Here is a 23,299-nt window from a genome sequence, read left to right as displayed (position 1 = left end):
GGGCAGATGGAACCATCTGCAATGTCCCCAGCAAGTGGTGTGTAGGAGACTCTGAATGGAAATAAAGTTAATCGTACTTTTTCTCCTTTTCTCTATTTTTGTCCTCTAGATTTGCCAAAACCACCTGTTGCTCCCAAGCCAAAGACTACCAGTCCACTGACGCCAGTGACTGTGCCCAAATTCCCTTCCTCACCCAGGCCCGATAGTCTTCACAGTCCAAACTCCATGTTCAGGGGTCCGAAGGCCCCCATTGCCCCCAAGCCCAGGCTGACTGCCCCAAACGAGTGGAGAGCCAGTATGTACCTGAATGACAGCTTGAACAAATGCAGCAACGGGCGGCTGCTCTGTGTAGACAGGATGCTTGATGAAGGGCCCCGGTCCATCCCGAAGTGCTCTGAGTCAGAGACTGACGAGGATTACATCGTAGTCCCCAGGGCTCTGCTGAGGGAGGATGAACCCAAGGATGGGGCAGTACAGGGAATGCAGCCCTGGTGTCTCCTGAGGCCTCTGGGGAAGAGGAAGAGGAGTGTGAGGAGGGAGGTGAGGCCTGTGGCCTGGAGGGGATGGGAGCTGGGGAGGACTTGGCAGTGACTGCTGCCCTAGCTGCAGTATCACTGAGCAGGGAGGGTGAGGAAGGCACAGACTTTGCTCCTGAGGACCAAGGAGAGGGCTGTGGCCATAAGCTAGGGACACTGGAGCAGGTGTCCGGAAGTGAGGAGGAAGAGAAGCTGGTGCAGCCACACAGGGAGTGCAGCCTGGAGGACGATGATTCTTGGGCTGGAGAGGCAGTCTTCCAGAGTGACCTCCTCCTGCCTCACATCCATGGAGAGGAGCACGAGCCCCCCCGACAACCCCCAGGAGGCAGAGGAGGATGATGGGGAAGGCTGTGCCAGCACAGACCCAGCAGGGGCAGATGAGGGTTTGGGTCCTGACAGGCCCACCGAGGACATGGGACAGGATGCTGAGGAAGCCAGCGAGGAGCCCCCTGAGAAGGAGCTGGCCATGGGGGTCCAGGAGGCAGAGATGGCCACAGACTGCCCTGAGGTTCTTGAGGAGGGATGGGAAGAAGCCACAGGTGTCACAGTTGGGGAGCAGGTTTACTTCAGTGAACCACCTGACCACGAGGAGGAAACCAACCAAAAAGTGGCAGCTGCCACCCTGGAGGACCGTGCACAGGATGAGCCTGCCGAGGAGAGCTGCCAGATAGATCATCCTTTTCCAGAACAACTGCATGGACAACTTTTTTCCCTCACAGGAAGCCCCTACGAGTTCTTCCCAACGGAGAGCACCTCTTTTTGTAGTGAGAGCTGTTCTCCTCTTTCTGAGTCAATGAAAGGCTTAGAATCAGAGCAGGCACCAAAGTTGGGGCTGTGTGCGGAGGAGGACCCCGTGGTCGGGGCTTTGTGTGGCCAGCATGGCTCCCTGAAAGATGGAGCGGCAGAGGGTCCTATAGCCCCTGATGTGGTGGTCCTGCCGAAGGAGAAGGTGGGGGAGGAGTAGGGGGAGGGGGAGGAGGAGAAGGAGGAGGTCTTCGTGGATGACATGCTGGCCAACCCCTATGTGATGGGAGTGGGCCTGCCAGGAGGAGGAGGGGAGGAGGAGGAGGAGGCCATGGATGATACACTGGCCAGCCTGTATGTGATGGGAGTGGGCCTGCCAGGAGGAGGAGGGGAGGAGGAGGAGTAGGAGGAGGCCATGGATGACACGCTGGCCAGCCTCTATGTGATGGGAGTAAGCCTCCCAGGAGGAGGAGGGGGAAGAGGAGGAGGAGGTCATTGATGACACACTGGCCAACCCCTATGTGATGGGAGGGGGCCTGTCAGTCTGGCAGCCCCTGGAGGAGGGCAGGCTGCATTGGACGCCCTGGGTGGTTATGGCTCAAAAGAAGAAATGAACTGTGAAGCAGAAGGTAGCCTGGTCTCCGTGGACAGGTAGAACATTGGCACAAGGGCCTGGCCCCACTTTGGGAAGGGGGCCAGAAACCATCCCAGAAACTGCCCCCAAAGAAACCAGATCTGAGGTAGGTTCCTCAGCCCCTGGCATCAGAGGTGCTGCAGAGGAGGCAGGAAATAGCTTTTGTCACTGGAAGGGAAGCCCCTGGAAGCCAGCAGGGCCTTGCCATCGAAGCCCAGGGCCTTCACTTTATACCCTTGGTGGTTCTCCATGGAAGGCCAAGAGATTCCTGTTCCCGTCTCTGTGAACTGGGAGCCAGGAGGATTAGGGTTAGATGACCACAGGATAAAGAGGAAAGAGGAACATCTCTCTGTCCTGTCTGGGAGTTTCTCCCAGAGAAACCACTTCCGTCCAGCGGCACCTCCACGCCTTCTTCCATGGTCGACATCCCACCTCCTTTTGACCTGGCCTGCATCACCATGAAGCCCATCACAAAGAACTCTCCCTCGCTCCTGATCGAGAGCAACTTCTCGGACAAGTGCAAGAAGAAGTCATCCTTTAAGCGGTTCCTGGCACTGATGTTTAAGAAGAAGATGGAGAGGCCAGGCGTGGTGGCTCACGCCTGTCATCCCAGCACTTTTGGAAGCTGAGGCGAGAAGATCACCTAGTGTCAGGAGTTCAAGAGCAGTCTGGCCAACATAGTGAAACCTCATCTCTAGTAAAAATACAAAAATTAGCCAGGCATGGTGGTGCACACCTGTAATTCCAGCTACTCGGGAGGCTGAAGCAGGAGAATCACTTGAACCTGGGAGGCAGAGGTTGTGGTGAGCCGAGATTGTACCATTGCACTCTAGCCTGGGCAACAAGAGTGAGACTCCGTCTCAAAAACAAAAAGAAAAAGAAAAAAGAAAAACCAAAGACAGAGAGTAAATTGCACGTGAAGGTGTCTTCCTCCAGGTCCTCTTCAGAATCCAGCTGCCACGGGCCTTCCAGGATTCTGGAAGTTGACCAGAGAAACCCCAGTAACTCCCCTCAGCTTAAGTCTCGAACTGGGAAGCTCCAGGCTTCTGAATCCCCCTCCTCCCTCATCTTTTATAGAGATGGCAAGAGGAAAGCGTCCCCTTCAGCAGGACGGTGACCAGAGTGGAGCCCTTCAAAGACCGCTCCCGGCCGCCCTTCCTGCCCTTGCCACTGGCCAAGCCACCATCTGTCTCCTTCCCCAGCACTGACACTTCAGACTATGAGAACATTCCAGCCATGAACTCGGACTACAAGAATATCCAGATTCTGCCCCAGAGGCCTGCAGGGCTGGCATGTTCAGGAAGCTGTTTGAAGATCAGAGCAGATCCCTGTCCACAGCATATGAAAACGATGGCTACATGGACATGAGCAGCTTCAGAGCCTTCGAGAGCAAACAGCAGAGCACGGGCCAGCACGCAGAAAGGTACCTGACATTCTATTTCCTTTCTTGTTTGGTAGCTGTCACTATTCAAAAGGCAGCATGGGTGTGGGGGACAGATGGACTTGCTTTCCAGCCTCAGGTTCTGTTTCCCACTAGCTGCATTGACCTGGGGTGAGTGAGTGGCTTTACGTCTCTGAGCCCTAGTTACTTCATCCGTGAAATAAGATTCATGCTACCTCACAGCAGATATTTAAGAATATCAGAGTAGATATTCTATGTGAAAGCAGTGTATAAAATGCCAAATATGGTACACGTAAGAGCATTTTTTTTTTTTTTGAGACATCCTCATTCTTGTCACCCAGGCTAGAGTGCAGTGACACCGTGTCGGCTCACTGCAAACTCCGTCTCCTGGGTTCAAGCAATTCTCCTGCCTCAGCCTCCCGAGTAGCTTGGATTACAGGTACTCATCACTATGCCCAACTAATTTTTATATTTTTAGTAGAGAAGGGGTTTCACCATGTTGGCCAGGCTGGTCTCGAACTCCTGACCTCAGGTGATCCACCCGCCTCCCAAAGAGAGCATTTTTATTTACATTATTTGGGGAACAGTTCTCATATCTCCTAGGTAGATGGCTTTGTGAGTCTGCTCTGAGAGTGTCACCAAGAGAGAAAGTTTTAGAAACTTGCCAAACTAAATATCTTTCGCCATCAGGAAAATAGCCTAAATTGATATTGATACTTTTTATTGAGTAAATATATGCTGTACTCAATACGGACCTAGAAAAGAAATTTTATTTGAATTGCTTAAGGAGCTAATGGTGTGGCTCACCCCTGAAATCCCATCACTTTGGGAGGCCGAGGCAGGTGGATCATTTGAGTTCAGGAGTTCGAGACTAGCCTGGCCAACATGGTGAAACCCTGTCTTTACTAAAAATACAAAAATTAGCCAGGAGTGGTGGCAGGCACCTGTAATCCCAGCTACTCAGGAGGCTGAGGCACGAGAATCGCTTGAACCAGGGAGGCGGAAGTTGCAGTGAGCCAACATGGCACCACTGCACTCCAGCCTGGGTGACAGAGCGAGACTCAGTTTCAAAAAAAAACAAAGAAAAAAAAAGAGCTAATGGTGCTGTTACAGGAAAGGGGTCCCAATCCAGACCCTGAGACAGTTCTTGGATCTTGTGCAAGAAAGAATTTAGGGTGAGTCTACAGTGCCAAGTAAAAGCAATTTTATTAAGAAAGTAAAGTAGTGAAAGCACAGCTACTCCACAGAAAGAGTAGGGCATTACTAAAAGAGGAGGAATGCATCCACCATAGGCACAATGCTTGTACCATGTATATATGTGTGTATATATACATATATATGTGTAGATATGTATATATGTGTGTATATACATGTGTGTGTATATATGTGATAAAAAAGATTCTCAGGAGATGTGCTCTGCTACAAGGGTTTGTGATAAAGGATTAATTTTCTTAATTAGTATATTTTGCAATAATTAATATTATTATTTTTAAAGCAAAATTAGGAATGCCTTTGTTCTCCAGATATCAGAATATCTGGACACTCCCAAGTCTGGGTCTGTTTAGTAAACATTATTAATTTGTTCCCTTAACTGTAAACATCTAGAGGCTAGGAATGTCTAACCTTTTGGGAACGCAGTCCGGCAAGTCTAAGCCTCATTTTCCTAGCCCTCACTCAAAATGGAGTTGCTCTGGTTTGAATGCCTCTGACATATCTCCCCCTTCCCTTTACAAAAGGACCGTTAATCCTGGGGGTTGCAGAGGGACGAAGATCTGTCTTCTGTAACTTTTTCAGGCTGAATAGGGGTGATGATATTCCTGCCTAAATTGGGGTCTCTTGCATTCAGGGTAGAGAGAAGCTCAGTTAGACAGCGTTGGTATGGTTAAGGTTGTTTATAACTCCCGAGTTCTCACAAAAGGTGATGTCTGGCAGATTAGTACGTGTTTAATTTAAGAAAGCATTGCGTGAGCTTGTCTTGCATTTCTACACAAAGAGTGCAACCACAACAGCAAAGCAGAATAAGTAAAATTATTTCAAGTAAACTAAACAGGGTCAGGAATATCATCGCCCCTATTCAGCCTGGGTCCTGCCCCAAGAACTGGGCAGTTGTTGGAACCAAGCTGATAAAGGGTTGACCGATAGCACATTAATGGCACAGATATGAGTGTCTAAAGCTTCTATAGTCTGGGTAATATTATGTGAATAGTCTGGAACACACACACAACATTCGGTTTTAATTAAAGCACAGTTCTCCCCTTGGGCTGCTGTTAAAATGTCCAAAGCCATATGGTTTTGTAAGACTACCTGCCTAATCGGAGAAGTTTCCTCAGGAGGGTAAGGGCCTAGGGTGTATTATTGAAAACTGCAGCCGTGTGCTTCACTAAGGCTTCACCTTGTAACTCGATACTGATTGTAGCTACCTGTGGGGAAAATACAGCCTTCAAATAGAACCGTTTTGTTGCCTATGGTGAGCTTTCACAATTTCCCAGTTAGATAGGATAGAGTCCAATTTGGTTAGGATAGATCTCTGGAGATAAGGATGATCCCATGTATACCTTTTAGTCCAGTTATAAGGTAAGTATGGCCAGCCATGAGTTCTGCAAGCCCATAACCATCCCAAGGAGAAGGGTAGGCACTTATTTTTGGGAAATTGTCTTGCCATCCCATCCACATTTGATCTGTTAAAAGAAGGATCTGATTACAGGTGACAGCCATCCCATATTATGGGTTCCAGTTAGGTGGTGACTGCTGTGCCTTTTAAAACATAGAGGTGATTTGCCTGATGCCTGTACTTGAATAGCTGTCATTTGCCCAAGTTCATTATGTATAGCATAACCTAAAGTTGGGGTGGAATTTAGCTGTTTTTTAATTAGATTAGAAGGATGCTGTTTTGTTTCTTCATAGGAGGGGAAGGGGCTAAGGCCTGTGTGGCTATGATACATGGGAAAAGAGGGGCTATGTTTATAATGTCCAATCATAATAAAATCCCCATAAACTTAAGTTGGCCAGTTGAATATGCCAGGGCCACCTGGAAATGGAGGAAAGGAGCAATTTCCCACATACCCAACAGTTTGATTTTGTAGAGAGGCTAAAGTCTGTGCCCACTCAGTAAATAAAATACTCTGTAAATAAAATACTCTCTGCGTGATTCCAACTTACATCCAGAAGTAGAATGCCAATCCATATCTTTATGTTACCCATCTCTTGTATTTTTTTTGAACAGGAGTTGGAGGTCGCTGATTGGCTTACAGGAATAAACGTGATTAGTCTTCCGTGTTCCGTCGGCCTGTGGGACTTTTTACGAGAGACAGGTTTAATTTGAGATAGGTGGCCCCAGCTGTTTATTTTCAGAAGTTTAACTGCAGTTGGGGTACTTAGGAGAACTTGATAAGGTCCCTTACATTTTGGGGAAAGTTGATCTGCTAGGGATCCTTTCTTTCATGTTTTGAATAGGACCTAATCTCCCAGCTGGTTGTAACAAAATTCTCTTCCTTAGTAGGGGAAGGGAGTCTTTGATTTCCATATTTAAGGAGTGCTTTTTGCACTTATCCTAAGTTGATTACATAATTTTGTAGCCTGAAAGTATTTATGTTTATTAGGAGGTCTATAGTTAAGAAAGGCCTTTCCTACATTATTTTAAAAGGGCTGAGCTGCAGATTTCCCTTTGGGGTCACTTGAACTCTTAATAAGGCTACGGGTAATAAATACAGTCAGGTTTCTGATGTTTCTTGTCATAGTTTAGCAAGAGTTCTTTATATTTTTATCTTTCCATAAGTTATTGGGGCACAGGTGGTATTTGATTACCTAAGTTCTTCGGTGATGATTTGTGATATTTTGGTGCACCCATCACCCGAGCAGTATACACTGCACCATATTTGTAGTCTTTTATCCCCCGCCCCCTCCCACTCTTCCCACCAAGTCTCCAAAGTCCATCATATCATTCTTATGCCTTTGCATCCTCATAGCTTAGCTCTCACATATCAGTGAGAATGTATGATGTTTGGTTTTCCATTCCTGAGTTACTTCACTTAGAATAATAGTCTCCAGTCTCATCCAGGTCATTGCAAATGCTGTCAATTCATTTCTTTTTATGGCTGCATAGTATTCCATCATATGTATATAAAAAATAAACAGTGATATATATATATATCACAGTTTGGTAATATGGTATTATTTGGTATATATACTATATATAAACTGTGATATGTATAATAAACTGTCATATGTATATATCACAGTTTGGTAATATGGTGTTATTTGGTATTTATATTATATATAATAAACTGATATATATATCACAGTTTGGTATTATGGTATTATTTGGTATATATTTGGTGTATATATGTGTATATATACACACACATACATATACACACCAAATATATATATATATCTCACAGTTTCTTTATCCACTCATTGATTGATGGGCATTTGGGTTGGTTCCACAATTTTGCAATGGTAAATTGTGCTGCTATAAACATGCGTGTGCAAGTATCTTTTTTGAATAATGACTTCTTTTCCTCTGGGTAGATACCTAGTAGTGGGATTGTTGGATCAAATGGTAGTTCTACTTAAGGAATCTCCACACTGTTTTCCATAATTACTGTACTAGTTTACATTCCCACCAGCAATGTAGAAGCGCTCCCTTTTCACTGTGTCCACACCAACATCTATTTTTTTTTATTGGTTGGGGGGTGAGGTGTTATGGCCATTCTTGCAGGAGTAAGGTGGTATCACATTGTGGTTTTGATTTGCATTTCCCTGATCATTAGTGATGTTGAACATTTCTTCATATGTTTGTTGGCCACTTGTATATCTTCTTTTGAGAACTGTCTATTCATATCCTTAGCCCACTTTTTGATGGGATTGTTTGGTTTTTCTTACTGATTTGTTAGAGTTCCTTGTAGATTCTGGATATTAGTTCTTTGTTGAATGTATAGATTGTGAAGATTTTCTCCCATGCTGTGGGTTGTCTGTTTACTCTGCTGACTGTTCCTTTTGCCATGCAAAAGCTCTTTAGTTTAATTAGGTCCCAGCTATTTGTCTTTGTTTTTATTGCATTTGCTTTTGGGTTCTTGGTCATGAAATCCTTACCTAAGCCAATGTCTAGAAAGGTTTTTCCAATGTTATCTTCTAGAATTTTTACAGTTTCAAGTCTTAGGTTTAAGTCCTTAATTTATCTTGAGTTAATTTTTTGTATAAGGTGAGAGATGAGGATCCGGTTTTGGTCTCCTACATGTGGCTAGCCAATTATCCCAGCACCATTTGTGGAAAAGGGTGTGCTCTCCCCACTTTATGATTTTGTTTGCTTTGTTGAAGATCAATTGGCTGTAAGTTTTGGGTTTATTTCTGGGTTCTCTATTCTGTTCCATTGATCTATGTGCCTGTTTTTGTACCAGTACCATGCCGTTTTGGTGACTATGACTTTGTAATATAGCTTGAAATCAGGTAATGTAATGCCCCCAGATTTTTTCTTTTTACTTAGTCTTGCTTTGGCTATGCAGGCTCTTTTTTGGTTCCATATGAACTTCAGAATTTTTTTTTGTAACCCTGTGAAGAATGATGGTGGTATTTTGATGGGGATGGTGTTGAATTTGTAGATTGCTTTTGGCAGTATGGTCATTTTCACAATATTGATTCTACCCATCCATGAGCATGGGATATGTTTCCATTTGTTTGTGTCGTCTATGATTTCTTTCAGCAGTGTTTTGTAGTTTTCCTTATAGAGGTCTTTCGACTCCTTTGTTAGGTATATTCCAAAGTATTTTATTTATTTATTCATTTTTGCAGCTACTCTAAAAGGGGTTGAGTTCTTGATTTGATTCTCCACTTGGTCGCTGTTGGTGTATAGAAGAGCTACTGATTTGTGTACATTAATCTTGTATCTGGAAACTTTGCAGGATTCTTTTATCAGCTCTAGGAGCTTTCTGGAGGAATCCTTAGGGTTTTTAAGGTAAAAAATCATATGATCCACAAACAGTGACAGTTTGACTTCCTTTTTGCCTATTTGAATGCCCTTTATTTCTTTCTCTTGTCTGATTGGTCTGGCTAGGACTTCCAGTACTGTAAAGAAGAGTGGTGAGAGTGGGCATCCTTCTCTTTTCCCATTCTCAGGGGGAATGCTTTCAACTTTTCTGTTTTCAGTATTATGTTGGCTGTGTGTTTGTCATAGATGGCTTTTATTACATTAAGGTATGTCCCTTGTATGCTGATTTTGCTGAGAGTTTTAATCATAAAGGGATGCTGGATTTTGTTGAATGGTTTTTCTGCATCGATTGAGATGATCATATGATTTTTGTTTTTACTTCTGTTCATGTGGTATATTACATTTATTGACTTGCATATGTTAAACCATCCCTGCATCCCTGATATGAAACCCACTTGATCATGGTAAATTATTTTTTTGATATGTTGTTGGATTCAGTTAGCTACTATTTTGTTAAGGATTTTAGCATCGATGTTCATCAAGGATATTGGTCTGTAGTTTCCTTTCTTGGTTGTGTCCTTTCCTGGTTTTGGTATTAGGGTGATGCTGGCTTCATAGAATGAATTAGGGAGGGTTCCTTCTTTCTCTATCTTGTGGAATACTGTCAAAAAGATTGGTACCAATTCTTTGAATGTCTGGTAGAATTCTGCTGTGAATCCTTCTGGTCCTGGACCTTTTTTTTGTTGGTAATTTTAAAATTACCATTTCAATCTCGCTGCTTGTTATTGGTCTGTTCAGGGTATCTAATTCTTCCTGATTTAAGCTAGGAGTGTTGTATTTTTCCAGAAAGTCATCCATCTCTTCTAGGTTTTCTAGTTTATGTGTATTAAGGTGTTCATAGTAGCCTTGAATGATCTGTTGTATTTCAGTGGTGTCAGCTCTAATATCTCCTGTTTCATTTCTTAGTGAGGTTATTTGGATTTTCTCTCTTCTTTCCTTAATCTTACTAATGGTCTATCAATTTTATTTATCTTTTCAAAGAACCAGCTTTCTGTTGCATTTATCTTTTGTGCTTTTTTTGTACTTTTTTGTTCCAATTTCATTTAGTTCTGCTCTGATCTTGGTTATTTCCTTTCTTTTGTTGGGTTTGGGTTTGGTTTGTTCTAGTTTCTCTATTTACTTGAGGTGTGACTTTAGATTGTCAGTGCTGTTTTAGACTTTTTCATGTAGGCATTTAGGGCTATGAACTCTCCTCTTAGTACCACTTTAGCTGTATCCCAGAGGTTTTGATAGGTTGTGTCATTATTGTCATTCAGTTCAAAGAATTTTTTAATTTCCATCTTGATTTCATTTTTGGCCCAGTGCTCATTCAGGAGCAGGTTATTTAATATCCATATATTTGCATGGTTTTGAAGGTTCCTTTTGGAGTTGATTTCCAGGTTTATTCCACTGTAGTCTGAGAGAGTGCTTGATATAATTTCAAATTTCTTAAATTTATTTAGGCTCATTTTATGGCCTATAACGTGGTCTATCTTGGAGAAAGTTTCATGTGCTGTTGAATAGAATGTGTATTATGCTGTTGTTGGATGAAATGTTCTGTATGTTTGTTAAGTCCATTTGTTCTAAGGTATAGTTTAAATCCATTGTTTTTTTGTTAGATGACCTGTCTAGTGCTGTCAGTGGAGTATTAAAGTCCCCCACTATTATTGTGTTGCTGTCTATCTCATTTCTTAGGTCTATTAGTAATTGTTTTATAAATTTGGGAGCTCCAGTGTTAGGTGCATGTATGTTTATGATTGTGATATTTTCCTGTTGGACAAGGCTTTTTACCATTATATAATGTCCCTCTTTGTCTCTCTCTTTTTTTTTTTTTTATTATACTTTAAGTTCTAGGGTACATGTGCACAACGTGCAGTTTTGTTACATATGTATACATGTGCCATGTTGGTGTGCTGCACCCATTAACTCGTCATTTACATTAGGTATATCCCCTAATGCTATTCCTCCCTCCCCCACAACAATAGGACCTGGTGTGTGATGTTCCCCTTACTGTGTCCAAGTGATGTTATTGTTCAGTTCCCACCTTTGAGTGAGAACAGGCAGTATTTGGTTTTCTGTTCTTGCGATAGTTTGCTGAGAATGATAGTTTCCAGCTGCATCCATGTCCCTACAAAGGACACAAACTCATCCTTTTTTATGGCTGCATAGTATTCCATAGTGTATATGTGCCACATTTTCTTAACCCAGTCTGTCACTGGTGGACATTCGGGTTGATTCCAAGTCTTTGCTGTTGTGAATGGTGCTGCAATAAACATATGTGTGCATGTGTCTTTATAGCAGCATGACTTATAATCCTTTGGGTATATCCCCAGCAATGGGATGGCTGGGTCAAATGGTATTTCTAGTTCTAGATGCTTGAGGAATCACCACACTGTTTTTCACAATGGTTGAACTAGTCTACAGTCCCACCAACAAGGTAAAAGTGTTCCTATTTCTCCACATCCTCTCCAGCACCTGTTGTTTCCTGATTTTTTAATGATTGCCATTCTAACTGGTATGAGATGGTATCTCATTGTGGTTTTGATTTGCATTTCTCTGATGGCGAGTGATGATGAGCATTTTTTCATGTGTCTGTTGGCTGTATGAATGTCTTCTTTTGAGAAGTGTCTGTTCATATCCTTTGCCCACTTTTTGATGGGGTTGTTTGTTTTTTTCTTGCGAATTTGACTGAGTTCTTTATAGGTTCTGGATATTAGCCCTTCATCAGATGAGTAGATTGCAAAAATTTTCTCCCATTCTGTAGGTTGCCTGTTCACTCTGATGGTAGTTTCTTTTGCTGTGCAGAAGCTCTTTAGTTTAATTAGATCCCATTTGTCAATTCTGGCTTTTGTTGCCATTGATTTTGGTGTTTTAGACATGAAGTCCTTGCCCATGCCTATGTCCTGAATGGTATTACCTAGGTTTTCTTCTAGAGTTTTTATGGTTTTAGGTCTAACATTTAAGTCTCTAATCCATCTTGAATTAATTTTCATATAAGGAGTAAGGAAAGGATCCAGTTTCAGCTTTCTACTTATGGCTAGCCAATTTTCCCAGCACCATTTATTAAATAGGGAATCCTTTCCCCATTTCTTGTTTTTGTCAGGTTTGTCAAAGATCAGATGGCTGTAGATGTGTGGTACTACTTCTGAGGGCTCTGTTCTGTTCCATTGGTCTAGATCTGTGTTTTGGTACCAGTACCATGCTGTTTTGGTTACTGTAGCCTTGTAGTATAGTTTGAAGTCAGGTAGCATGATGCCTCCAGCTTTGTTCTTTTGGCTTAGGATTGTCTTGGCAATGTGGGGTCTTTTTTGGTTCCATTTGAACTTTAAAGCAGTTTTTTCCAATTCTGTGAAGAAAGTCATTGGTAGCTTAATGGGGATGGCATTGAATCTATAAATTACCTTGGACAGTATGGCCATTTTCACAATATTGATTCTTCCTATCCATGAGCATGGTATGTTCTTCCATTTGTTTGTGTCCTCTTTTATTTCACTGAGCATTGGTTTGTAGTTCTCCTTGAAGAGGTCCTTTACATCCCTTGTAAGTTGGATTCCTAGGTATTTTATTCTCTTTGAAGCTATTGTGAATGGGAGTTCATTCATGATTTGGCTCTCTGTCTGTTACTGGTGTGTAAGAATGCTTGTGATTTTTGCACATTAATTTTGTATCCTGAGACTTCACAGAAGTTGCTTATCAGCTTAAGGAGATTTTGGGCTGAGATGATGGGGTTTTCTAAATATACAATCATGTCATCTGCAAACAGGGACAATTTGACTTCTTCTTTTCCTAACTGAATACCCTTGATTTCTTTCTCTTGACTGATTGCCCTAGCCAGAACTTCCAACACTATGTTGAATAGGAGTGGTGAGAGAGGGCATCCCTGTCTTGTGCCAGTTTTCAAAGGGAATGCTTCCAGTTTTTGCCCATTCAGTATGATATTGGCTGTGGGTTTGTCACAAATAGCTCTTATTATTTTGAGATACATTCCATCAATACCGAATTTATTGAGAGTTTTTAGCATGAAGGGCTGTTGAATTTTGTCAAAAGCCTTTTCTGCATCTATTGAGATAATCATGTGGTTTTTTTCTTTGGTTCTGTTTATATGCTGGATTACGTTTATTGATTTGTAATGTTGAACCAGCCTTGCATCCCAGGGATTAAGCTCACTTGATCATGATGGATAAGCTTTTTGATGTGCTGCTGGATTCAGTGTGCCAGTATTTTATTGAGGATTTTTGCATCGATGTTCATCAGGGATATTGGTCTAAAATTCTCTTTTTTTGTTGTATCTCTGTCAGGCCTTGGTATCAAGATGATGTTGGCCTCATAAAAGGGTGAGTTAGGGAGGATTCCCTCTTTTTCTATTGATTGGAATAGTTTCAGAAGGAATGGTACCAACTCCTCCTTGTACCTCTGGTAGAATTCGGCTGTGAATCTGTCTGGTCCTGGACTTTTTTTTGGTTGGTAGACTATTAATTATTGCCTCAATTTCACAGCCTTCTATTGGTCTATTCAGGGATTCAACTTCTTCCTGGTTTAGTCTTGGGAGAGTGTAAGTGTCCAGGAAATTACCCATTTCTTCTAGGTTTTCTAGTTTATTTGCATAGAGGTGTTTGTAGTATTCTCTGATGGTAGTTTGTATTTCTGTGGGGTCGGTGGTGATATCCCCTTTATCAGTTTTTATTGCATCTATTTGATTCTTCTCTCTTTTCTGCTTTATTAGTCTTGCTAGTGGTCTGTCAATTTTGTTGATCTTTCAAAAAACCAGCTCCTGGATTCATTGATTTTTTGGAGGGTTTTTTTGTGTCTCTATCTCCTACAGTTCTGCTCTGATCTTAGTTATTTCTTGCCTTCTGCTAGCTTTTGAATGTGTTTGCTCTTGCTTCTCTAGTTCTTTTAATTGTGATGTTAGGGTGTCAATTTTAGATCTTTCCAGCTTTCTCTTGTGGACATTTAGTGCTATAAATTTTCCTCTACACACTGCTTTAAATGTGTCCCAGAGATTGTGGTATGTTGTATCTTTGTTCTCATTGATTTCAAAGAACATCTTTATTTCTGCCTTCATTTTGTTATGTACCCAGTAGTCATACAGGAGCAAGTTGTTCAGTTTCCATGTAGTTGAGTGGTTTTGATTGAGTTTCTTAGTCCTGAGTTCTAGTTTGATTGCACTGTGGTCTGAGAGACAGTTTGTTGCAATTTCTGTTCTCTTACATTTGCTGAGGAGTGCTTCACTTCCAATTATGTGGTCGATTTTGGAATAAGTGCGATGTGGTGCGTAGAAGAATGTATATTCTGTTGATTTGGGGTGGAGAGTTCTGTAGATGTCTATTAGGTCTGCTTGGTGCAGAGTTGTGTTCAATTCCTGGATATCCTTGTTAACTTTCTGTCTCGTTGATCTGTCTAATGTTGACAATGGGTGTTAAAGTCTCCCATTATTATTGTATGGGAGTCTAAGTCTCTTTATAAGTCTCTAAGGACTTGCATTATGAATCTGGGTGCTCCTGTATTGGGTGCATATATATTTAGGATAGTTAGCTCTTCCTGATGAATTGATCCCTTTACCATTATGTAATGGCCTTCTTTGTCTCTTTTGATCTTTGATGGTTTAAAGTCTGTTTTATAAGAGACTAGGATTGCAACCCCTGCTTTTTTTGTTTGTTTGTTTTGTTTTCCATTTGCTTGGTAGATCTTCCTTCATCCCTTTATTTTGAGCCTATGTGTGTCTCTGCAAGTGAGATGGGTCTCCTGAATACAGCAAACGGATGGGTCTTGACTCTATCCAATTTGCTAGTCTGTGTCTTTTAATTGGACCATTTAGTCCATTTACATTTAAGGTTAATATTGTTATGTGTGAACTTGATCCTGTCATGATATTAGCTGGTTATTTTGCTCGTTAGTTGATGCAGTTTCTTCCTAGCATTGATGGTCTTTACATTTTGGCATGTTTTTGCAATGGCTAGTACCAGTTGTTCCTTTCCATGTTTAGTGCTTCCTTCAGGATCTCTTGTAGGGCAGGCCTGGTGGTGACAAAATCTCTAAGCATTGGCTTTTCTGTAAAGGATTTTATTTCTCCTTCACTTATGAAACTTAGTTTGGCTGGATATGAAATTCTGGGCTGAAAATTCTTTTCTTTAAGAATGTTGAATATTGGCCCCCACTCTCTTCTGGCTTGGAGAGTTTCTGCCGAGAGATCTGCTGTTAGTCTGATGGGCTTGCCTTTGTGGGTAACCTGACCTTTCTCTCTGGCTGCCCTTAACATTTTTTCCTTCATTTCAACTTTGGTGAATCTGACAATTATGTGCCTTGGAGTTGCTCTTCTCGAGGATTATCTTTGTGGCGTTCTCTATATTTCCTGAATTTGAATGTTGGCCTGCCTTACTAGGTTGGGGAAGTTCTCCTGGATGATATCCTGCAGAGTGTTTTCCAGCTTGGTTCCATTTTCCCCATCACTTTCAGGCACACCAATCAGAGGTAGATTTGGTCTTTTCACATAATCCCATATTTCTTGGAGGCTTTGTTCATTTCTTTTTACTCTTTTTTCCTCTACGCTTCTCTTCTCGCTTCATTTCATTCATTTGATCTTCAATCGCTGATACTTTTTCTTCCAGTTGATTGAGTTGGTCACTGAAGCTTGTGCATTTGTCACATGGTTCTTGTGTTATGGTTTTCATCTCTATCAGTTCTTTTAAGGTCTTCTCTGCATTGATTATTCTAGTTATCAATTCATCCATTCCTTTTTCAAGATTTTTAGTTTCTTTGTGCTGGTTACATAGTTCCTCCTTTAGCTCTGAGAGGTTTGATCAACTGAAGCCTTCTTCCCTCAATTCATCAAAGTCATTCTCCATCCAGCTTTGTTACGTTGCTGGCAATGAGCTGCGTTCCTTTGGAGGGGGAGATGCACTCTGATTTTTTGAATTTCCAGCTTTTCTGCACTGCTTTTTCCCCATCTTTGTGGTTTTATCTGCCTTTGGTCTTTGATGATGGTGACATACTGATGGGGTTTTGGTGTGGGTGTCCTTTCTGTTTGTTAGTTTTCCTGCTAACAGTCAGGACCCTCAGCTGTAGGTCTGTTGGAGTTTGCTTGAGGTCCACTCCAGACCATGTTCGCCTGGGTATCAGCAGCAGAGGCTGCAGAAGATAGAATATTGCTGAACAGCCAGCATTGCTGTGTGATCCTTGCTCTGGAAGCTTCGTCTCAGGGGTGTACCCCACTGTGTGAGGTGTGAGGTGTCAGTCTGCACCTAGTGGGGGATGTCTCCCAGTTAGGCTACTCAGGGGTCAGGGACCCACTTGAGCAGGCAGTCTGTCCATTCTCAGATCTCAGCCTCTGTGCTGGGAGATCCACTGCTCTCTTCAAAGCTGTGAGACAGGGACATTTACCTCTGCTGAGGTTTCTGCTGCTTTTTGTTTAGCTATGCCCTGTCCCCAGAGGAGGAGTCTACAGAGGCAGGCTGGCCTCCTTGAGCTGTGGTGGGCTCCACCCAGGTTGAGCTTCCCGGTGGCTTTGTTTACCTCCTTAAGCCTCAGCGCATGGCGGGCGCCCCTCCCCCAGCCTCACTGACCCCTTGCAATTAGATCTCAGACTGCTGTGCTAGCAATGAGGGAGGCTCCATGGGCGTGGGACCCTCTGGGCCAGGTGTGGGATATAATCTCCTGGTGTGCCGTTTGCTAAGACCCTTGGTAAAGCGCAGTATTAGGGTGGGAGTTACCCAATTTTCCAGGTCTTTGTCTCTTTTAACTGCTGTTGCTTTAAAGTTTGTTTTGTTTGATATAAGAATAGCTATCCTGCTCGCTTTTGCTATCCATTTGCATTAAATGCCTTTTTCCACGCCTGTACTTTAAGTTTATGTGAGTCCTTGTGTGTTAGGTGAGTCTCCTAAAGGCAGTAGATGGTTGGTGAGTTCTTATCCATTCTGTGGTTCTGTATCTTTTGAGTGGAGCGTTTTGGCCATTTACATTTAATGTTAGTATTGAAATGTGATGTACCATTGCATTCATCTTGCTCTTTGTTACCTGTGTAATTTGTTTTTGTTTTTGTTGTTTTGTTTTTGTTTTTTTAACTTATATTTTTGTTTTATAGGTCCTGTGTGATTTATGCTTTAAAAAGGTTCTCTTTTGATGTGTTTTCAGGATTTGTTTCAAGATTTAGAGTTCCTTTTAGCAGCTCTTGTAGTGGAGGTTTGGTAATGGCAAATTCTTTCAGCATTTGTTTGTCTGAAAGTGACTGTATCTTTCCTTCATATATGATGCTTAGTTTTGCTGGATACAAAATTCTTAGCTGGCAATTGTTTTGTTTGAGGTGACTGAAGATAGGGCCCCAATCCCTTCTAGCTTGTAGGCTTTCTGATGAGAAATCTTCTGTTAACCTGATAGGTTTTCCTTTATGGGCTACCTGGGTGCTTTTATCTCACATCTCTTAAGGTTCTCTCCTTCATCTTAACTTTGGGTAACCTGATGACAGTGTGCCTAAGTGAAGATCTTTTTGCTATGAATTTCCTGGGTTTTCTTTGTGCTTCTGGTATTTGCATGTCTAGGTCTCTAGCAAGGCTGGGGAAGTTTTCCTCGATTATTCCCCCAAATATGTTTTCCAAGCTTTTAGAATGGTCTTCTTCTTCTGGAACACCAATTATTCTTAGGTTTAGTCATTTAACATAATCCCAGACTTCTTGGAGGCTTTGTTCATATTTTCTTATTCGTTTTTCTTTGTCTTTGTTAGATTGGGTTAATTTGAAGACCTTGTCTTCAAGCTCTGAATTTATTTCTTCTACTTGTTCAATTCTATGGCTGAGACTTTCCAGAGCATTTCACTTTTGTAAAAGTGTGTCTAAAATTTCCTTACTTTTTAATTTTTTTTCTTCAAGCTATCTATTTCCTTGAATATTTTTCCCTTCACTTCTTGTATCATTTTTAGGATTTCCTCACAATGGGCTTCACCTTTCTCTGGTGTCTCCCTGATTAGATTAATAACTAACCTCCTGAATTCTTTTTCAGGTAAATCAAGGATTTCCTCTTGGTTTAGATTCATTGCTGGTGAACTAGTGTGATTTTTGGGTGGTGTTGAAGAGCCTTGTTTTGTCATATTACCAGGGTTGGTTTTCTGGTTCCTTCTTATTTGAGTAGGCTCTGTTAGAGGGAAGGTCTAGGGCTGAAGAGTGTTGTTCAGACTTTTTTTGTCCCATGGGGTGTTCCCTTGATGTAGGAGTCTCCCTCTTTTTCTGTGGATGTGGCTTCCTGTGAGCTGAACTGCAGTGATTGTTCTCTCTCTTCCGGGTCTAGCCACCCAGCAAGTCTCCCTAGCTCTGGGCTGGTATTGGGGGTTGTCTACAAAGAGTCCTGTGATGTGAACCATCTATGGGGCTCTCAGCCATGGATACCAGTGCATGTTCTGGTGGAGGTTGCAGAGGATACAATGGACTCCATGAGGGTCCTCAGCTTTGGTGTTTTAATGCTCTATTTTTATGCTGGTTGGCCTCCTGCCAGGAGGTGCTGCTTTCCTTAAATGCCCTTTGTCTTCTGCTACCAGGGTGGATAGGAAAGGACCATCAGGTGGGGGTGGGGCTAGAGGTGTCTGAGGTCACATTCTCCTTGGGCAGGTCTTGCTGTGGCTGCTGTGGGGGATGGAAGTGAGATTCCCAGGTCACTGAAGTTGTGTACCTAGGAGGATTATGGCTGCCTCTGCTTAGTCATGCAGATTGTCAGGGAAGTGGGGGAAAGCCAGCAATGACAAGACTCGCACAGCTCCCAAGCAAACAGAAGGGCCAGTCTCACTCCCACTGTGTGTCCCCCAACGGCCCCGAGTCTGTTTCCAGGCAGAGGGCAAAACGGGCATGAAAACTGGCCAGAAGCTTTCCGCCTCCCAGCTGAGAGAGAAAGGGCTTTAGTTCTTCCCCCTGCCTGTGAAGTCTGCCAGGTTCGCGCCCTCCCCCAAGTTCTTGCCAGGAGACTTCTTGCCCTGTTCAAATTGTTACAAAGCTCAGCTAGAGAATTCCTTCTCCCTGCGGAGTTTTAGCCCCTGCTCCTCTGGCCACCCTTCCGATGGATCCCTGTGGTGTCAGGCAGGAATGGGCTGTTTGGGGACCAGTGAGCTCCTAGGACCTTTCTGCTGCTTCCTCTACCCCTGTATTTTGCTCAGCTCTCTAACTTGACTCAGCTCCAGGTAAAGTCGGAAACTTCTCCCACAAACAGAACTTCAGCTTCTCCAGTGGGGGTGTGTGTTCGGGAGAGGGGCGTCTCCTTTTCCCACTTCTGCAGTTGGGGCACTCACAGGATTTGGGGTGTCTCCCAGGTCCTGCAGGAGCAGTGCTTCCTTCAGAGGGACTGTGGGTGCTCTCAGGATTGCTGGTTTGTTCTTGCAGTAGATCTGGAGCTAAAATTCACAATGCAAGCCTGTATGCTGCTCTGTCCAGAGCTGCAATTTAGTCCTCAAGAGTTCTTTTTAGAGTTTGATTAGCTCTTTCTACTTTCCCTGAAGACTGTGGCCTCCACTCCAAGTGAAGGTGGTATTGAATTTCTAAGGCTGAAAATATGTTTTGGGTAATTGTTGCTGTGAAAGATGGACCATTATCACTCTGTAAGCTCTTAGGCAGCCCAAGTCTAGGAATTATTTCCTTTAGCAGGAGTTTAGAAACCTCAGTTGACTTTTCAGACTGGATAGGAAAAGCCTCAATCCCACCGGTAAAAGTGTCAACAAATACTAATAAATATTTAAACCCTTTACATGGGGGCATTTGAGTATAATTTATTTGCCAGTCTTTACCAGGGTATGTTGCCCTACGCTGAACAGGCCTTACTAGAGGAGGAGATAAAGATTGGTTATTTGGGTTATTCTGGGCACAGAATTCACAGGCCTGAGTTACCTGCTTTACTATTTTAAGTAAGCCTTTTGTTATAAAAAGCTGAGACATGAATTGACACAGGGAATCTCTTCCCAAATGAGTAAAGTCATGCAAATGCTTAACTGTTTTCCACTGATTAGCACCTGATATTAACAGTTTGTTGTTATTGATAAGCCAGACAAAAGGATCTTGAAAATTAAACCCTGACCTTTAGCCCATTGTTGTTCCTCTTTAGTGTATGAGTTCTGTCATTACCGTGGCTGAGGGCACTAACCTGCCGACAAGTTCAACTGGCTCCTTTAACACTACTGCCTTAGCAGCTGCATCTGCAAAGGAGTTTCCCTTAGCCACACTAGAGTCTCCTTTTTGATGTCCTCTGCAATGGATTACAGCTACTTTCTTGGGCAGCAAAATAGCATTCAATAGATTCAGAATTTTTAAATGATGTTTTATAGGGGAACCCTTAGCAGTTAGGAGTCCCCGTTCCTTCCAGGTAGCAGCATGAACATGAAGTACCAGAAAGGTATACTTAGAATCAGTGTGTTAATTCTTAAGTCCTTTCCCGATTGCAGGGCTCTAGTAATAGCTATTAATTCTGCATTTTGAGCTGAGGTAGAAGCTGGTAAGGCCCGGGATTCAATTACCTCATGTTGACTGACAACAGCATACCCAGCTTTCCTGTTTCCCTAGTGCACAAAGCTACTTCTATCTGTAAACCATTCTACCTCAGGATTATCTAGAGGCTCATCCTTTAAATCCAGATGGTGAAGTAAACTCGCTCCATAACTTGTATACAAGAATGATCTAGGGTAGGTGGATTCAAATAGGTAGGTGGATTCAAAGTTTGGCATACTTTAAGTGTTATATTAGGAGTGCCTAGCAACGAAGCCTGATATTTTAATAAACGTCCCCCGTCATCTTCTGGTGTCCTTTAGCTTCTAGGACTCCTTGTACTTAGTGTGGGGTTAAAACATCCAGATGTTGTCCTAAAACCAGTTTATTGGCTTCATCTGCTAAAAGAGCAGTTGCTACCACTTCCCTGAGGCATCCAGGCCATCCCAAAGGGACATGGTTTAATTGCTTAGAAAAATATGCCACTGATCAGGGAATATCTCCTAACTTCTGTACAAGGACACCTAGGGTGCTTCCTTGTTTTTTACCCACATAAAGGAAAAATGGCTTAACAAGATTAGGGAATCCTGGGCTGGAGCTGATCCCAGTTTCTCCTTGAGAGCATTAAAAGCCTGTTTACAGTTATTATCCTGTTCAAAAGGATTTACATCTGCTCCTTTTAGAGCCTCATATAAAGGCTTGGCTATATGCCCACATCCAGCCACCCATAAATGGCAGAATTCTGCCATCCCTAGGAAAGCCCACAGCTGCTTTTTAGTTTGGGGTTCTGGAATGTCCAAGGTAGCTTCCCTTCATTCTGACGCTATTGCCCAGGTGCCAGGGGTTAGGACATATCGTAAGTGTTTAACCTCTTGCGTTGAAATCTGGGCTTTATGTGTCTAAACCTTATACCCATTAGCTCCCAGAAAATTTAGCAACATGGTGGTATTTTCATTTGAGTTTCTTTTGGTTGGGCTAACAATCAGCAGATTATCTACATATTGAATAATACTGCCCTTATTTAATTGTAACATCTTTAATTCTCTAGCCAGTGCATTTCCAAATGGATGAGGGTTGTCCCTAAAACCCTAAGGAAGAACTGTTCAAATTAATTGAAAAACTAAATGACTATCAGGATCAGTCCACTTAATGAATTGTGAATCAGGTGTACTGGAATGGGGAAAAAAAAGGCATCCTTAAGATCTTGGCATTCCCAAGGACCTTGGCTAATGGCAGGTAGGGACTGGGCACTATAGGATGTATGGGAATGACAGCCTCATTGACAATCTGAAGATCTTGAACAAATTTATAGTCTCTATTTGGCTTTGACTTTTTAACTGGTAAGACTGGCGTATTACAAGGAGACTTACAGGGCCTTAGCAACCCAAACTGCAAAAACTTAGCTATTAATGGTTGGACCTCTCTTTGTGCCTCTGGCTTTAAGGGGTATTGTCTCTTCCAGGGGTATGGGACACTAGGCTTAAGTTGGATGTAAACTGGGGAAACATATAATAGCGTCCCATACTATAGGATCTACTTGGGAGATTACTCCAATAGGTAAAGTAGATACGTCCCCTATTGACTTTCCTCCCTTATCACAGGAAAGGAGGAGGAGTAGTTCCTTGTGTCTGCCTTGTGATTTCCGAAAGATACCACTGTCTGCAGCTGAGTCATCAAATCCCCTCCCAACGAAGGGGTGGGGCACTCAGGCATGATAAGAAAGGCATGTGAGAAAACCAAAGTCTCTGAAGAACAGCTTAAAGGATAGGTCAAATGGTGTCTATGGGCTTGTCCATCTACCCTGTGACCATACAGTTTTTGGGTGACAGAGGCCCATTATAATGGGCCAAAACAGAGTAAGCAGTCCAGAAGGAAGTTAATATTCTTACCTGGCACATCAAAGGTTACCGAGGCTTCTCCAGAGATTTGGCTAGTTGTCTGACAGGAACTGTGGCAGAAGGCCTTGGACCCCTGTCACTCTTGGGTTTGTCTGGCTATTTTGGCCATTATTGATTCAGGTGCCAATGGCTCCCTCTGGAGTGCTGGGCAATCCCTCTTCCAATGACCTCTTTTCTTACAGGGTGCACACTGATTTATGCACAAGGCACGGTGACTCAGACGTCCAGCTTTGGGCTTCCCACCTTTCAGCTTCCCTTGTTCAGGCCAAGAGTCAGGAGGGCAGCCCCATCAGCTCCAGCCCAGGAATCCCTAATCTGCAGCTTAAGGCTGCAGCCAAGAGCTGCACCTTGGGGGAGGTCCATTTTATTCTTTCTACTTCCTCTGGTTTGTCCCTGTTATTAAAAACTAAAAATGCCAAATCCAAAAGCTGTTCCATAGGAGTTTGGGGACCCATAGCTGCTTTTTGTAGTTTCCTACAGATATCAGGGGCAGACTGGGTTATAAAATGTTCTCCCAAAAGGGTTTGTCCTTCCTTTGGAGCAGAATCAGTGTTAGTATATTTCCTGATTGCCTCAACTAAATGCTTTTGAAACAAAGCTGGATTCTCATCTTTACCCTGAGAAACTTCCTTAACCTTTGCATAGTTAACAGGCTTTTTCATATATTTCTTCA

General features: G+C 42.7%; 1 pseudogene; it reads left to right on the top strand.

Annotated features, from left to right (window-relative positions):
* Positions 1-225: 225 nt before the first annotated feature.
* LOC112619306 overlaps positions 226-23,299 on the top strand; it is a 42,665-nt pseudogene continuing 19,591 nt past the window's right edge.

This window comes from Theropithecus gelada, chromosome 2 (genome assembly GCF_003255815.1).
Source record: "Theropithecus gelada isolate Dixy chromosome 2, Tgel_1.0, whole genome shotgun sequence".
NCBI lineage: Eukaryota > Metazoa > Chordata > Mammalia > Primates > Cercopithecidae > Theropithecus > Theropithecus gelada.
This window is presented reverse-complemented; position numbering and strand designations above follow the sequence as displayed.